Here is a 19060-nt window from a genome sequence, read left to right as displayed (position 1 = left end):
GTTTTCCAGGAGTTTGTCAATTTTGTTTATTTTTTTAAGGAACCAGCTTTTTGTTTCATTGATTCTTTATATGGTTTTTGATGTTTATTTCATTGATTTTTATGCTTAATTTTATTATTTCTCTCCTGCTAGATTTGATTTTAGCTTGTTCTTGTTTTTCTAGGAGTTTGAAATTCAGCATTAGGTCATTTATTTGAGATGACCTAATATATATTAGTGTTTTTAGTATATTTAGTCAAGGCTATAAACTTACCCCTTAAGGTTGCCTGTACTGTTTCCCATAGGTTCTTATAGGTTTTGCATTCATTCACATTAAATTTCAGGATTGTTTTTATTTCCTCCCTTATTTCTTCAATAACCCTCTGATTATGGCACAATGTGTTGTTCAGTCTCCAGTTGTTTGAGTGTTTTCTGCTGTCTCTTTTATTGTTGAGTTCTAGTATTATTGTGCTATGGTAAGACAGTATTCAGGAGGTTATTTCAATTTTCTAATATTTTGTGAAAACTTTCTTTATGATGTAAAATGTGGTTTATTTTGGAGAAATTTCCATGGGCTGCTGAAAAGAATATATATTGTAATTATTCAGAATGGAATACTCTGCAGGTATCTTTCAGGTCCATTTGTTCTATGGTATCATTTAATTCTAGAGTTTCTCTGTAGAGTTTTTGTCTGGATGACTCATCTATTGGTGGTAGAGGAGTGCTGAAGTCTCCTAGCACCATTGCGTTGTGGTCTATCTATGTTTTTAAGTCTAGCAATGTAAGTTTAATGATGTTATATACACCGACATTGGGCAATACAAGCTAACACTTTTTATTTCCTCTTAACCTATTGATCCTTTCATAAATATGAAGTGTCTTTTCTGACTAATTGAGATTTAATGTATACTTTATCTGATATAAGCATTGCTACTCCTGCCTGTTTTCAGGGACCATTAATTTAGTAAATCTTCCTCCTTTTCACCTTAATGCAATGTTTGTTTCTTTTTGAAAATTGGGTTTCTTGTAAAGGACAGATTGTCAAATCTTACTTTTTAATTAGAGTTTGCCAATTGGTATCTTTTGATGGGGGAGTTAATGCTATTAACATTCAGTGTTAATATTGAGAAGTATGTGGTAATTATTGCTATTTAGTTGTTTTTGTTGTGTGAGGGTTTATGTGTGTCCAACTAATTCTTTGCTACTCTCTGATTACTTGTCTGCTCTTCTTTTAAGGTTTATGTCCTGTCCTTTCATGGTTATGTTTGTTTTTATCTTCTGTTTGTAGGATTCCTTTCAGAATCTTCTCTAGTGGTGTCTTAGTGGTCATATATTGTTTTAGGTTCTGTTTATTTTGGAAGACTTTTATTCCTCCTTCAATTTTGAATGATAGCTGTGTTGGGTAGAGTATCCTAGGACAGAAATTGTTTGCTTTCAGTGCTGAATATATATTACTCCATGCCCTTCTTACTTTTAAGTTTTTTGTTGAGAAATCCAGTTATTTTGATAGGATTACCTTTATATGTTATTTGATTTTTCTGTCTTACAGCCTTCAATATTCTTTCTTTCTTCTCTGTGCTACTTGTTTTCACTATAATATGCTGGGGAAAGTTTGTTTTGGTCTTGTCTCTAGTGTCATAGAGGTTTCCTGTACCTGGATGGACATCCCTTTTTGAGATTTGAGAAATTTTCTGCTATTATTTTGTTGAATATATTTCCTATCATTTTGGCTTGCACTTTTTTCAATGCCCATGATTTTCAAGTTTTGTCTTTTGATGGAATCGGAGAGTTCTTGCATATTCCTTTCACAGATCTTGAGTATTTTGTCTAAGGAGTCTTCTCTTTTTTTTTTAATATTTATTTTGTCTTTGAGCCCTGAAATTCTGTCTTCTACTTGTTCTAGTCTGCTGGAGTGGCTTTCAACTGTATTTTTTTGTTTGACTCAGGAAACTTTTTATTTGCATGATTTCTGTTTGATTTTACTGAGATGTTCCATATCTTTGTTAAACTCCCCTTTCATATCTTGTGCTATCTTCTTTAGTTCATTTATTTTTTGTATAATTTCCTTAGTTTCATTGTGGAGTTCATTGAAATCCTTTTTGGATTAATTTAGCTGTTTCTGTGTTTTCTCAAGTTTTTTTTTTTTAATCTGTGTTCTCTTGATATTCATTGAGTTGTGTTTGGTGTATGTCCTCTTTAAGTTCTTCTTTAAGGTCATTGAATATTATTATTGTTATTCTAGTGTCAGCAGCTAGGTATTTATTCCCTTCCCTTTCCACCAAATCCGCTATTGTGTTGTTAGTCTTTTGAGGAGCCATATTCCCTGGCATTCTTTTTTTCCTTATTTTTTTATTTTGTGCTTTACTCATGTGCTGTTGATTACTTAGGTGGGGGTTTTAGTCACCTTTTATCTTTCCCTTGACTTAATTTTTATACTCTGACTAGCTTAGTTGTTAGCTAAATTGTTGTAATATTTATTTTCCCTGACCTGGAAATATAGCGTAGTGATAACAAATTTACAAATTCAATGACAAACCAGTTATTCACTGGTATGTATATATATATATATATATATATATACCCTTGCTGATATTATCTATGAATGGCAGGTATTGGAGTGATAACAATTGTTTGGATAGAGATACATACTTAGGTAATTATAGAATGACACATGGGACAAGGGGAAGAAGAGCTATGAGGTGCAGAGAGTCCTCATGGTAAGAAGGCCCTTATGTTTGTTAAGGTGAAGTTCAGTCACTATGGGTGAGGGAGCTATTGTCATGGATTGCAGAGAGATAGGAAGGATAGGTCAATGGGTAAATGTTGGTATAGTAGAATTTTCAATGTGTTACCACACACTATGTGGAGAAGGGAGGAACAGTGGGGGACAAGAGGGTGGAAGAAGAGAAATGTAAGGTGAAGAAAGGAAAAGAGAAAGTAAAAATGAGACTAAAAATTCAGGAGAGAAAGGAAAGTGGAAGAAGAGAGGAAATTAACAGTTGGATAGAATGGAAGACAGTGATAGGTAACAACAAATTTTAAAAATGAAAATATAAAGAAGAACATATATACAGATATATATTGTTCAATTTTTTTCCTTGTTACAGAGAGAAATGGGTTTGCTCTCAGTTCTATGGGTTTTTCCTCTTATTTCTAATCCAGGTGCTGACACTTGACTAGGGATTTCTCTGTGTCTCTGCTCCTTCTTAAGTTTCCTATGCTGGGTTTTGTGGCAATGGATGTTGCCCCTCTCTATTAGATAGATTCGAGCAGGATCCACTCAGGGTGTTTGAGCCCAGACTTTTCTTGGTGGGATGGGATGGCTGATGTAGACAGGTTCTCAGAAGTGGTCCTATGAAGAGCAATTGTCAGCCCCTACTGCAGACAGTGCAAGCCTGGGGGCTAGAATTGTGCTTTTAGTTTGACAGCTTTTCTCTTGGAAGTCAGTCAGTTTCAGCTCACTACTAGTTTCTCCAAGGTGGTGGGATGTTTTCTTTTCACCAGAGGCTGGCCTGCCCCACATTCAGTCAAGTTGGATCAACTCAGTGATCCTCCACTGGGCAGAGGTGATATTTTCTCTGAATTTATTTGCCACAGTTTTGTGAGGATGTGAGGGGGTAGAAAGTGTGCAATCTGCTGGACTACTTGGTTCCTTCCAGAGCTGATGATTTGTCATGCTCACCTGATGCAGTTATACTCATTGGAATCAGGTCACTTCCAGGAAGGCTCAGGGAGGCAGCAGTCCTAGACTTTATGTCCGGAATTATGGTGGGTACAGGATATCACAGATGCTTGTAGAACTCTTTCTGCAGCTCTCTGTGTTTTGTTTTTGCAAGCAAGGAGAAAAGAAGCCAAAAAAAAAAAAAAAAAAAAGAAACCAAATGGCTTTCCAGTGGGTGGGACAGCAACTGCTGCTGATTCCAGCACCCAGCATTCTGGGGCTTTTATGTGCTATAAAAAGCTAATTTAAGGGTGAATTATACTTTATCTGTACCCTATGTATTGGCAGTTTCTTATTTCTATGGTTAGCTATTTGATGTTGCCAACTTTTATTTTGCTTAGGCCACATTGTTCAAGATTATTCTTCCTGAAACAAAATATGATATTGTAAATATTTAGTCAGAAATACTAATGTTTAAATGGACTTTGAAAATAAGCATGCAGCCCAGGTATAAGAATAATTTGAAGCAATTTATGACCGATCGAATTTTCTAAGTATGACCAACACCTCTAACTATCATTCTTCATGCTATTTGAAATCCTAAAGTCACTATTCCCTCACTAAGTTTTATAATATAGCTTTTTACTCTCTTGAATCTATGCAAAACTCTTGATAGTGCTTTGGCCAACATACTGCAGTGGAAGTTTAAGTGCAGGCATAGACGTCAACTAATGTATACTTTCTGCCTCCCACCTATGGAACACAATAGCCAAATAGTGAGAGCCCTTGTCACTTGCAAAGTGATATGTGGATTTGCCATTGAACAGCCTTGAATGGAACTTTCATTCAAAAAAACTATGTGAATGAGCTGCCTTGGAAGTTGTCACAATACTATGATATAACAAAAATGTAAACAATTCACCATTGACTTTGGAACAAGGCAATTAGCAGAAGCAAAGATTTCCTCAGGGATATTTTTATGGAAGTGAAGTGGCTACTGAACAGAGGCCAGAGGCATGGTAATATGTGCTCTGTAGTGCCAGACTACTTAGAAATACAATTACCTTCAGCAACATGACAAAGAATATTTGAATTTTATGAGCCCAAAAGTTGTTCTGAAGAGATATTTTGGGCTAAAAAATTTCTTTTAACAGTGTCTGGAAGAGGTAGACAGAGATAAATAAACTAATTATGGAACTATTCAACATTTTAGCAAAATTTAGAGAACAAATAAAGCAGGAGAGTCTTTACATCTACCCAAATGTTTTTATGGTTAAAAAAAAACAAGCCTAGAGGAAATTCTCATACAGGGTCTATCAGTGGAACATAGGCTGACAATATTTAAGATCAAATGTTTTGCTGACAAGCTCTACACAAGAGTGCAAAAGGAAATAAGTTAATTTCTTATAAACTTTTTTCACTTGACAAATTCAAGAAACACAAAGACACTGTGCCCTCTCAGATGAAAGTTTCCGTATGACTTCTAAAGGAATGTCTACTTTGGTCTCTGAGATTTCCAAAATGTTTTCAATGAATATTGAGTTTGTCCCAGAGCACCATGGTTCACAGCCTAATGAGGAGAAGAAAACATCTTATAAAATTTCAGGGGTTTAACTGATTGCTTAAAAGCCAACCTCTCAAAGATCTGTAGGAAAGACGTTGCTTTTAAGAGAATCTTATTTAACAGAGATATAACCCGTTCAAACTGGAAAAAACTAGGGTAAATGAATTTGAAAGTAAGTTTGAGATCTAAGGTCTTCTACAAGCAGGAGAGATTGAGAAAGAAACTCAAGCTATGAATATAGGCTATTTCTTACTGAAAAGGAAAAGTGATAATGATTGAAGAAGAGCTCAAAGGGAAAAAGCTAGAACCATGAAGACAAATTCCACAAAGCTTTCCCACAGTGAATAACTAGCAATATATTATATTGGGTATAAGGATTTCTATAAAACAATGACTACCATGTTTTCTCCATCCCTTTATTATCCCGGATCCTTGATCTGATCAATGATGCTGGGGGGATTTATTACATCTCCCTTTTATTTGCAGGTCTTCAAATGGTAAGGAAGTGAAACTTTACTTAGAATTGTGTCTGGTTTAGATTTCAGGATTAGATACTACAAGTTGATATAATAATAGAATGAGGGTTTAGGGGCTGGGATGTAGCTCGGTGGTACAGCGCTTGCCTAGCATGAGTGAGGCCCTGGGTTCGATCCCAGCACCAAAAAAGAAAAGACAAAAAAAAAAAAAAAAGAATGAGGGTTTAGGAGATTTAGAGATGGAGTGCATATTGTATATGAGAGTGATAAAACTTACTGTAGACATAAGGCAGATGGTGGAAGATTGCTATTTCTTTACTAAGTGTTAGAATCTATCTTTCCATGTTTAATTTGTTTCTTTTATTCTTTTGAATGATTTTTATCACTAAGCATTGTCTCTGTATGGAATGTATGTACTGTTCTAGTTTTATTGTGTACATTTAAAAAAAAACCTACATTTAAACCTGTAGGTATGTATGTATCTCTGCACACACTCATGAATAAAATAATGTGTGCGTGTATGTGTGTGTTAGTGGGCTATGCAACTGCTAACAGGTGTTCTACCACTTACGCTGTATCTCCAGCCCTTTTTGCTATGATTATTTTGAAGGTAAGTTCTCCCTTTTTGCCCAGGTGGACCAGGACCATGATCTGTCTATTTATGCTTCTCACCTTCACTGGTGTGATGGGTACATGCCACCATCCCTAGCATTTTTCCATTGAAATGAAGTCCCACAAATTTTTCCCCCTAGCTGCCCTGGAACAATGATCCTTTTGTTATTAGCCTCCTGTATATCTTGGGATAGCAGGCACATCAGACTGTGCCAAACTATTGGCTATGATGAGAACATTTGTGAACATTTCTGCCCTTGAACTGCAATCCTCCTGATCTCAGCCACCCATGTAGCTAGGATCACAGGCATGACTACTGACATCTTCTGAACTCTAACTTAATGATCTTATTTAAAAAAAGATGTCCATATCATATTCTCTTCAATGTGACTTTGCCTGTCCCCCTTTTCAAGTATTGGATTCCAGTCCTCATTCTGTTGAGATTGCCTGGGTGTTTGACATGTTTAAATCAACTCCCTCAGTAGCAATGCCATAACCTTTATTGGGAATGGCAGATTCCATCTTCTTTCCTGTTAAGCACAGCAGCTATGCTGTGGGAAGCCAAGGCCACACCGAATGGACATCCAGCTTGACAGTTCTTTTATTGCTTGCCAGTGTCAGCTAGCATGAACTTTCAGTAATATTACTGAGCCATTTTTGATTTTCCAGCATAGTTGTGTCCTTCAATGATATTTTTAATGTTTCTGGAGCTACTACACTAATGAAATAAGAAAAAAATTAAAATGAATTTAGACAATCCATGGAATAGCTAATAACTCTAAAAATAATTCTCCATTTTATTTTATCTTGATTTCTACAATAAAATTTTAAGGTATTTGACAAAAGGAATGAAATGAACCAACAGTATCTATGGAAAATAATGTTATCAGTATCACAGATGAGAAATCCTTTAAACAAAGTGGACAATGTGTGAATGAACTTAATAGACTGATTTTTTAGGAAATCAGAAGATTGTTTCTATCACTATGCCAATGAATATGACAATATCAGTAGTAACAATGTTTCAAAGATTTAGAGTAACTATTGTCACATTCAGACTATCTTGGGGGGCCAGGAAGTTTTGGCACACAACTGTAATTCCAGCTACTAGGGAGGCAGTGATTGGAGGAGTATGGTTCAAGACCAGCCTGAACCATATAAAAGGTTAGCAAAACCCACTCTCAGCAAACAAGCTGTTTTGGTGTGCATGTCTCCAATCCTAGCTACGTGATAGACATAGGCCAATCTGGGCAAAAATGTGACACCTTACCCAAAAAAATAACTGAGGCCAAAGAGGATTTGAAATTTGGCTCAAGTGTTTGCCTAGGAAGTATGAAGCCCTGAGTTCAAACCCCAGAGCCACAAAAGGAGAAAATAAACAAAACAAAACAAAAACACCAACAGAAACTTCCTGAGGACATCTATTAAAATGCAGCTTTCTGAGTCCCATTGCAAAAATATTTATTCAGGCTACACTGACGAATTTTTCTGTGATTAGAAAAAGACAGACAAAAATAATGTGAAAGAAAAATAAAATCTAAAATGCAAGATTTTTTTCAGAATTCCTTAATTAAAAGAAGTAGAAATAATAGAAGTTGTAATGGCCAGCTGAAGTGAAGAAATGAAGAGCGGGAATTTTAGGAAAGTGTTGTGGCAATAGGCCAACACCCAGTATGTGCATTGAAATCTTCAACACGTTCTTGTGTCCCTGAAGTGAGCACACTTTTCTCCCATAAGATTTTATTTTCATTCTACCCATATGATTTAAAAAATGTAAGAAGACATCCTCAATGTTCTTTAAGTACTTTTGAAAGAAAATGTATTTGTTGCCAAATTATCATACTAAGCTTCTGTTCTTTTCTAGCTATCTTTCCATTTACATACATGTGTACACAGAATTTGCACTATATTCACCCTCTAATGTGTTAAGGTGAACCTTAAGGGAAGTCGTGTTAGGATCAGACCCCTCCCCCTACCAGGTGGCTTCCTGAAACCTCCCTACTGGACTCCAAAGACTGACAAAAAGACAGTTGTTAACCTTTATCTCCAGGTGGGCACCAAAGGTAGTTGAGCAGATGAGTAACCTAACCACAGCTTATCTTCTTTAGTTGCCCATCAACAGCACTCTTAGTGACCTACAAGAAAATATTCCAACCCAATGACCTTCCTGGTACTTTTGCACCAGCTCCCCCTGTAACTATTCAAGCCTGTACCTGGCAATGGACTCTAGCTCTCTTATTGGAGATCACTTCTGCAGACCCTCTTTCCTGAATACAGCCTGTGCTAATGTAAGGCTGTCTCCCGCCCTTCCTTTCATGCTTCTGTTCAGTCCAACATAATGCAAGTATATTATTAACCTCAGCAAAGTCAATTTTAGCAAAGACTGTTCTTTTATTTTTTTACTCAAAAGATGTTTCATCAATTCTGCTTAGAAATCTTTTTATAACATTCTTAATATGTAAAATTGTTTTAGTAAGTTTTTGTATTGGGTCTCTGTTCATAGACATTTGTGTCAGTGTTAATAACTTTTCTTAATTCCTTTGATTAATAAAAAATATTATGTTATTTTTCAGATGAAATTTAGCATGGCTTGTTAATTTCCTTGCTCCCTTTAGAAAGTGAATGGTGACATAATACCCCAGTGTGCAATACTGAAAAGGACTGAGGGTTTTTTTTTTTTTTTCTGTTTACCCAGAACTTTCTGGTTAATTTACTCACACACTCTTTAGTGCCTTAAAATAAACTTTGCCATAGTATTCACACACATTTTTTTAAATCTATGTTAATTTTCTAAATACCCATGAAATTATTTTAGAAATTGACAAGTATTCTAAATATCATCCTTAATTGTCTAAATCTTAAGGCTATCATATGGATAATAATCATTTTTAATAATTTAGATTATATAACACCTTTTTGAGGAAAACCAAACTCTGCATTTTTAATCTCAGATATGCATAGAACAATGTGGCACCGATTGTCCAATAGCAGGGTCAGCAGGTGAGCCTGAGTGTGCCCGGCTATGGATGAGCCTTCTCCAGGCACAGGCTTCCTTCCAGGCCTTGCTCAAACACTTTTCTGAACCTTGAAATGGTATGTACCTGAATCTGCCATAGAGTTCAGTGGAACAAGTCCACTTATGACTTGGGGCTAATCAGAGACCATGAAATGTTGAATATAGTGTCTAATGGTAGTGTGATGCTTTATTGGGGAAACTTGGGAAACTTCTGGTGTTTCTTTGTGTCTTAGTTTCTTCATCTGTAAAATGGGAATTAAATGCATTAATACATGTTTCATACAGTACCTGATAACTAGAAGGCACTATAAAACTTTAATCATCATTTACTGCTTGAGTTAATCCAATACAGTGTTAAGTGAGATGATAACATGAGAAGTGTAATGAGTGGAAGGAAAGTATGAAATAGTCTTTCAAGAGAAAATAAAATAACAAAAACTCTACTATTTGCTTATTTTTCATGAAAAAAATAGGTTAATGTGTATAAATCCCTGAGATTTATCTTATATCAATTATTCTACATGCAGTTATTCATAGTAAGAATATGTTTTATCTATAAATATACACAACATAATTATAAAAATAAGTTATTTTTATAATAGAAAAATGCCTGAATTAATTATTCTACATTGATGATTTAGGAATATCAGGCCAAAATTAAATTTATGTTCTAAATGTCATTTGATAACAGAAAGTCTTTATATTTTACATCAACAATAATTTCATGTAGCACTAAATCCCACTTTATACACTCATGTGTGTGAAATTCTGTCAAAAGAAAGAAATGTGAAAAATTTTTTCTGAATCCTGTTGTCAAATACTCTGCCATGGGCTGGAAACCTTCTTTCTATTCATAGCATATTTAACGGCCTCTCCCTACTCTCTGAAAAAGACGGAACTAAGAAATCGTGACTGTTAATCATTTTTGTTTTCAAAAAAGCACCAGCAAGATCCATATGTAACTTTCTGTAACATATGAATTTCAAATTATTGAAATAAATTGAACATGAAATGCTTTCATTGTTCTGAGAGAAATCACTGAATAAAAACCGTGCCAGCTTGTTGAATACTGATTCTAAATAAGAGATGGCCCTGATCATTTAATATACTACAAATCAGTAATGGGATTATGATAGAGTCTTATCACTGTCAGTCACTCTTCCTTCAGAAAGGGTGTAATAAGATCGGGAACACATATGAGTTTAATACATGATAGGTGGCTACTGACAAATGCTTTGTGTCTGCCCCATGAACTGTCAGCAGGGAGGGAGCCCCCAATCTGATTAGATAAAGAAAAATGACTCAATCTCTCATAAAATGGAAATTTTACAGGCAAAGGCCTGGAACCATGGAGACAGTGCCCTAGTACCATTACAAAATGTTCTGTGTAGGAATAATCAGAAGTAGACACCTGTTTTCAGGGTGTCTGGGACTCTCGAAATTTCTGAATTTCCACTGTAATTTTAAATTAACTAAAATGGGTCCTAGTCCAGTGAAGGGAAATAATCTCAAACTTGGAATAGTTATCTCTGAGTAGTAGTAGTATGAGCATTTTTATTTCCTAATGTGTGAGATCCTTCTTTCTAATCTTTTCATTACCTGGTTCTTAGTCACTGAGAATTGATGAATAAAATACAAAATCACATTTCTGACATGCAGAATTTTCATCAAATGTTCCTACCTAACGACACTAAAACAACCAGATAACTGCAAATTTTCAAGGTACCACTGGTATTTCCGTTCTCCCTTATTTCTGTTTTTTAAAATAATTTTATGACAGCTTACAATATAAGGGACATCTTTAAATCTGACACTGACTGCTTTCAATGCAGCATTTCTGACCTTGAGAGGTGAATGCTTAAGGAAGAAATCTGTGGGAAAGAGAGCATGTTCTTCTGTGTTCTTCCACAGGGACAGCATGATTCTTGTTCATGAGCCAAAACATAAGCATATATTACCATTCTTTTGGCTCACTGTTTTTCTCCATTTATTTTTTAATATAATGTATAGTTTTCTGGAGTTGGATGATGTTGCTTTTTTCATGTCAATGTTAATAAAATTAATTTTATTTGCAATTATTTTAACTGTAATGGTAATTTTAGTTGCAGCTTTCTAGATGTTTAATGGAAAGGTAGAAAAATCCTTATCAGTTGTTATGAATTTTTAGTTACCATGGCAAACAAGAGACTTATTGTAAAGGACCTAAGGATAATTTGCTAAAGAACAGAAATATTACCAGAACTTAGTTATACACTTTCTCATATGGTTTAGAACCTAATGGCTAAAATGCTGTGAAATAAAAACAAGAGAATCTGTACAAAAAATAGCAAAATAATTTTGGAAATAAAGTCACAAGATATTAAGAAAAATGTTTTTAAACAGCAACATGCAATTAGGTCAGCTAAGTGTCCTGATTTCTGTTTTGGTTAGAATCTGACCCAGCCTGTAGTGACAATTTGTTTGTGTCCATTTTCAGGAAATCGAAGATAATTATTGTAAGAATATTTAGAGATGTGATAAATGCTGTTTTTCTACCCAAAGTCCATTTCAGTGAAGGAGATACAGAAGGAAGAAAAGTACTTATGTTGTATTTGATCTCCAATTAGGTATATTTCTTTTCTTTATGATAATAAGGAGATGAAAGATAAAGGCTATAAATAAGTAAACACAAAATTAAAGTTCAAGTAATTGTGTAATGCTTAGTTTATATGAGTTACTGAAAAATCACTTAATAAGCAATATATTTGCAAGATTTGTCTAGATATATTTTTGTAAGTATTCATAAGACATGGCATCTGACTTTACAGGCCATCCATGCAACTATTTTTAAGCTTTAGAATAGTTTCAGATGTCTACAATATGATGACTTATTGTCATCATATCAAAGTGAAATATAACTTTTCCAAATGGAAGGCTTAGAAAATAATCAAGAACTGTTCACTGTTTGAGAAAGCATTTGTTTCTGAAACTCCTTCTTCACTGCTCAATAACTGTTCAGCAGAAGAGCACTTCCACAGAAAAGCAATTCTCTTATCAGACCTTTGATCTTATCAGATCAAATCCACAAACACTTTGAGCTACTAAGTGCTACTATTATCTGTTTTAAAACACAAAACAGACTCAAACACTTGCTTAGGTAAAGCAGCTGATTTTTAGTAGAATGCCAATATCAAACTATTAACATTTTCATTTTTTCAGTTATAATTGCATCTATTCAAATGTCTAAATAAAAGGCAGAGTTTGGGGAAATTTTTAAAATCCTCATTTCCTTCAGCTTTCCATGTCAGTTGAGTTGTAGATTCCAAGTAATCAAAAAAAGCATGTTTTTTGTATTTACATGTGTGTGTGTGTTTAGATGGTAGGTGAGAGAGTGAAAGAGAAGAGAGGTGTATAGGTGTCACTTGCTTTGGAATTCCCCACAAGATTAACCCGAGTCAAGGCTTTGAAAATCAGCAATTTATTTGGGAAATGATTCCAGGAATCATCCAGGGCAATGGAACAGGAAATTGGAGAGAGTAAGGCATATTAATGTGCAGTAACCAGTGGGGAAAGCTTGAGTTCTACAATGCCAGGACCATGCTGGGTGGACTGCCTACTACAAAGGCATTCACATATGTACAGTCCTTTACTTTTGCCTTACCCAATTTAATGTGTCAGTATGATTTGAAGGCTCATTTATAGCCAGGAAACACAATGTCTACAGCTTAAAGCAATAACTTTTTTTATTCAACATTGTCCATAGAAAGCTTGTATCTTGTTCATCTCTACATCATCTTTCTCAGGAACTTAGGCTGAAATGTAGGCACTGCCCAGAAGACCACTAGCCAGTGTGGAAGAGAGAGAAAGAGTGAGATTTTATTAATCCCACATTAACATAAAGCTTTTTACTGGTTTTGATTACCTCCACATATGTTTCTTTGATGAAGGCAAGCCACATGGCTGAGCAGTCTTTGATGAAATAGGAAACCACAAAACTCAAACAGAAAGAGATACATATCAGAGAAAGCAAAATTGTCCTGTGTTGATTAGTAATAAAATGTACCATAGGTCACTTTTACAAGCATATGTAAAATTTTATTGCCTATCTTTAATAAGAAAGCAGATAATTTTTTCCAAAAGAAACCCTCACACTCATGGTGCTTCAAAAGGAAATAGAACCAACTAGGTTGTCATTCTCATATAAATGACTCAGTACAACAATACATCGAGGAATGCCTATATAGTTCTGGAAGAAAAGAATATTATGCCTAATATATCCAAATAAGAAATAAGTCACCAGTCAGAATGAAAAAAAAGTCAACTATCAATATAGAATGGATCATAGGATATGCAACTATTGTTCTATCCCTAAATAAATTAAAAACAAAACAAGATGTCAAACAAATTAAGCATTAGTACATGAATTGATGTTAGCCAATTAATATTACATTTTATATACAAGTCCAAGAAATAATTATGAGTTACAATATGGCAAAATATTGAACAAAGTTTTTAAACAGGATGCCATGAATATTAGAAGTAAATATTAGAAGTAATATTTACCAGAATGGCTTACTGCTAAATATTCTAAAACTTCTCAAAAATACAAATAATGAGGGGGGAGAAATGACCCAAACATTGTATGCACATATGAATAAAAGAAAAATTTTTTTAAATGCACATAATGTAAAATGAGAATTGGACTGAGGTGAAGATATGGTGTCGGCTAAAGTATACATAAGTTAATAAATTCTATTTCAGGAGAGTGAGAACATGGTATGTTAATATATTTAGTAGTTGCAATAATCTCTACAGAGTTTATATGAAAATAGCAGTGTATTTCTAAAACACAAACAAGAGCAGAGAGAACATTAGAAAGAAGAGAGGGAAAAAGGAGGAAAACACTAATGTAAAAAACAAAAAAATAGAAAATCGTCATACAAATCTTGTTGCCAACAAGTTTTAGTTACTCAATTGGATTGTCAAATCCCTAATAATATATGGCTTCCGGATACAATATTCTTTGATCCATTTCTGTGAATGTTGGATGTATAGAGCTTGCAGTTTTTCAACGGCCTGAAAAACACAAGGCAGAATTGAGAAATGTCACCATTATTTTATCCAATCTATTTTTTCTCCAAAATTAAAAGTTGAATTTACATATCATATCCCTAATGTGTTAGTCTTAGTTATCTGGACCAGAGTCCTCATGAGTAGGATAAGTAAAGACCTTTTCCATCACAGGAAAGACTATAGTGAAATGATGGGTTGTGTATCACAAAAGGGAGGCTCACCAGACATTGAATCTACTTTCATCTTGAAGATGAATTTCCAGCCTCCAGAAAGTAAGAAACTTCTTCTAAATTATCTAACCTCTTCATGATTAATGCTTATAGCAGTCACTGTGATCCTTTTTTATTTCTGGTTCATCAGTTATATCTTCTTTCATTTCCTACTTATTTCCACTTTAACTCAAAATGTACTTATACAGTATGAAAAAATGAAAACATCAAATAATATGTTTTCATGCTTTGACCCAGAGTGAAGGTAAATTAGTGTACTGCTTACTCCAAATAGCTCTAAAGGATTAGAGCTTACATTAAACTCTTTTAGTACCTGCTATCAGAAAATAATGCAGCACATGCTATTTCTACTAATTTACTAAAATGGGTCAGCATAAAGATATGAATAACCCAAGTGCAGGGATCCTTCCATGAGGTCTTGGTAAGGATAATAGTGACATGAAAGAGAGGACATTTTTCAGTAGCTTTTTAATGGGGTTAGCATAGCAGTCATGAATTGACCAAAAGTGACTGGTCTTGGATTCAGAGTATTCATACACTAATCACTCATCTGTCCATTTGAGATTCTGCTAAAAGAAAATCAAAAACTTAACGTTTCAACACTCACACCTGTATAGAAATGACAGCATTGTAATCAAGCCAGTATGTTTAAAATTGGAGCTGTATGAAATTCAATTACAATATTCTGTTGTTTGTAGACCAGAAAGCAAATATTTCATTATGAAAAGAGAGACGGAGAAGAGCCTAGAATTTCCAAAAGAGAAATATAGATATTTGAATTAAAGTAATAATTAAGCACTACTTGGTCAATTCTCATTTTATGAACAGGAATACCTTTTAATACTATTATTTAATAATGATCTTTCATAATTTATTTATTAAAGTCTTAAAAGTGATTGTTATGATACAATTGGTAATTGCAAATATATTATGGTATTTTCAAAGGGAATTGCCAAAACACATAAAACTCTTTAATTTAAATCTGAAAATACATCTTATTTTAGTAGTGAGTTGTAAAATATTAATAGAAGTTAAAATACACGGAAAGATGAGATTATTTTGTAGTTATTTATAAAATTATATTGAAATATACAGTTTATATACAAATTAGGTTTTTTGACACTATTTTTATTTATTTCAGAGTGTAATTTGTTTAGTTACCCAGAATAAGCTCAGAATAGTCAGTATTCTAATATTAGTATAAATATATTAAGGTGAAAATTAAAAAGCTGATTGAAAACAATTCATTAAACCAAAATATTTATTTATTTGTTTTTCTGCAATTCAATTTTAACTTTTTTTCTTTTCTCCTTGTATTTCTTTATTTTTACATTAACTTACATGTGTATACATTGTTTGTACCAGCCCCCTCCCCCACACTGCCCGGTTCTTTGCAGATCCTGGTCCACCCTCTTGTTCTTTGATTTTGTTGAAGAGAAAACATAGGAGATAATGAGAAAGACATATCATTTTTGCTAGTTTGAGATAAAGGTAACTCTACAGAGAGATTCCTAGTGTTGCTTCCATGCACTTGTGTATCACAATCCATGTTGGTTCGTCTCTACCAGATCTCTTCACTACTTCCTGGTCCTCTTCCCATAGTGATCTCTGCCAATTTAAGATTACTTTATTCACTCCTCAACAGGGAGCACATCAACCACATTAAAGTTTTAGGAATCCTTTCCTACCCCTATTTTTCCTGTATGCATTCTCCCCTTAGTGTGTGACCCATGTCCAATAACATCACTGCATTTGTTTTGGGTCTATAATCCACATATGAGGGAGAATGTGATTTTTGGCCTTCTGAGCTTGGCTAACTTCTCTTAAAATCATATTCTCCAGTCCATATATTTACTTGCAAATGATACAATTTCATTCTTCTTTGTGGCTGAGTAAAATTCCATTGTGTATAAATACCACATTTTCTTGATCCATTTATCAGTTGTGGGGCATCTTGGCTGTTTCCATAGCTTGACTATTGTAAACCTGCTGCAATAAACACGGGTGTGCAGGGTGTCTCTGGAATAACCTAAGTCGCATTCTTTTGGGTATATCCCTAGGAATGGTATTGTTGGATTATATGGCAGATCTAGTTTTTTTAAGCTCCATATTCTTTTCCAAAGTGGTTGTACTAGCTGCAGTGGGAGGGTTCCTTTTACCCCACATCCTTGCCAACATTTGTTGGTGGTGGTGTTCTTGGTGATAGCTATTCATTCTAATAGGAGTGAGGTGGACTCTTAACATGGTTTTGATTTGCTTTTCTTTTATGGCCAGGGATGGTGAGCATTTTTTCATGTGTTTTTTGACCATTTGGACTTCTTTCTTATAAAAAGTTCTGTTTAGTTCTGTTACCCACTTTTTTATTGGTTCATGGATTTTTGGAGTAGCTCTCTGTATATTCTGGTGATCAATCCTTTGTCTGATGTATAGCTAGCAAATATTTTCTCCCATTCTGTGAGTGGTCTCTTCAATTCAGAGACCATTTCTTTTGTTGTGCAGAAAATTCTTAATTTCACATAGTCCCATATATCCATCCTTTCTCTTAGTTTCTGGACTGATGGAGTTCTACTGAGGAAGTCCTTGCCTATTCCTATTGTTTCCAGGGTATTCCCTGCTGTGTGGACTCATATCTGGGTCCTCTAATCTGCTCCACTGATCTTCATATCTGTTTCTATGCCATTACCGTGCTGTTTTTATTGCTATGGATCTGTAGTATAGTTTGAAGTCAGGTATTGTGATACCTCCAACATTGTTCTTTTTGCTCAGTATTGCCTTGACTATTTGGGGCCTTTTGTGTTTCCAAATGTACTTTAGGTTAGATTTTTCAATCTCTGTGAAGAAAGTCATTGGGAGTTTGATGGGTATTTCATTGAACATGTAGATTGCTTTTAACTAAAATATTTAAACTCTACCTAATATTCTTTCTTTTCAACGTCAACCAAAATGAATTTTTATATTACCAACTCATAGGAAACTGAAACCCAAGAACAATAAAAATTTTGTAATATTTTTGCATATAGCATATGTATTATTTTCTGTTTTGGTGATCATATTAATATGTATCAATTAAATAAATTTTAAAGTTTATTTAAATAAACTCAAAGGTGCTAACTTTTTTCTGTGCTCAAAGACCCCATTTTACTAATCTCACTACTCCATCTAAGACATGTTTACATATTTTAGTTTCTAATCGTGTTTTCCTAATCATTCCAAAACACTCTAAATATCTTTTCAGTTGTGAACTTCAGAGTGATACAGAAAAGGTTTTATAGTTAAGATGAGGATACACAAAGGAGAAAGCTTTTTCTTGTGGAGAGAGAGGAGGATGATTGCATCTATATTTTTGAGGTACAACCATGTCTCTGATGAGACATTCTGCAAAAAGTAAAAGGTAAATGAGTAGATAAGTGGATGTCTATTATATATGCATTTATATAATGTTGTGTATACAATTGTACATAAATGTTCATAAGTATATGTGCAATTCTTCTTATCAGAATATGTAATATTACATTTGAGACACTTTACATAAAACCTTTCACTCCTCAGAGCAACTCCATTAATTTTTTAGTTTATTTCAATATAGAGATGAATAAGCTTTCATATTCAGAGCATCAGTAATTAAAGTAGGCAATAGTAGAACAGTGCTCTGTGTTTCTCATGCTTGTAATCCACTTAACTAAAGGTTCTTGTACAAGCTGACCACCAATATTAAATAAATGAAAAAGAGAGATGTGTGAAATATTTGATTTATTAACACTAATCACACGACAAACAAATATACTGTTGACCAAAATATGTAGTCACATGCATAATTTTCTATTTGCTATACACAAAACTATGATTCCATTGATATTGACTCTAATGAACATTTTTTTCTTGGCTATGTCACAGTTCACAACATAATTGCCTAAATGAACCTCTTTCCCTCCAGCATGATAATTCAGTGATGAATGAATCAAAATCTGGTGACCACATCTTTTTTATATAAGCATTATCAATGTGCCAAGGGCTGATTCATACACTGTACATAATTGGTTTCATCCAAGCATAAAGCAAAAAGTCTCTAGTCAGACAAATGTGATAGTAATTGGGTGATGCCCAACATGTCTGATAAAAGAGTTTTGCCAGCAGCTCATGTTGCTTTTTCTCAGTGGCTCATATTTGTCACAACATTTGCAGCTATTTTTTTTTACAAGCTTAAGTTCAAGACTAACATAATTTTCTTTTTCCTAATCTAGGAATGTAACTTTCCATGATGTCTCAGTATTTATGATCTCTTCTCTGCATTTAGTAATATAATTTATCAACTTTCAGCTTGCAAGTGTTATTTTGTGCTTATTCTATATAAAACTACAAATAGCTTTTTTAGAGACCAGCAAACTGCTGCTTTGGAAATGATAGGAACTTAGTGGCTTCATGCCACTATTTGTATGGTTGTCAAGAAAAGGCATCTGAATCTAGAGCAAA

This window comes from Castor canadensis, chromosome 6, assembly GCF_047511655.1.
Source record: "Castor canadensis chromosome 6, mCasCan1.hap1v2, whole genome shotgun sequence".
Taxonomy (NCBI): domain Eukaryota; kingdom Metazoa; phylum Chordata; class Mammalia; order Rodentia; family Castoridae; genus Castor; species Castor canadensis.
The sequence above is the reverse complement of the archived record's forward strand: the minus strand, read 5'-3'. Positions refer to the sequence as shown.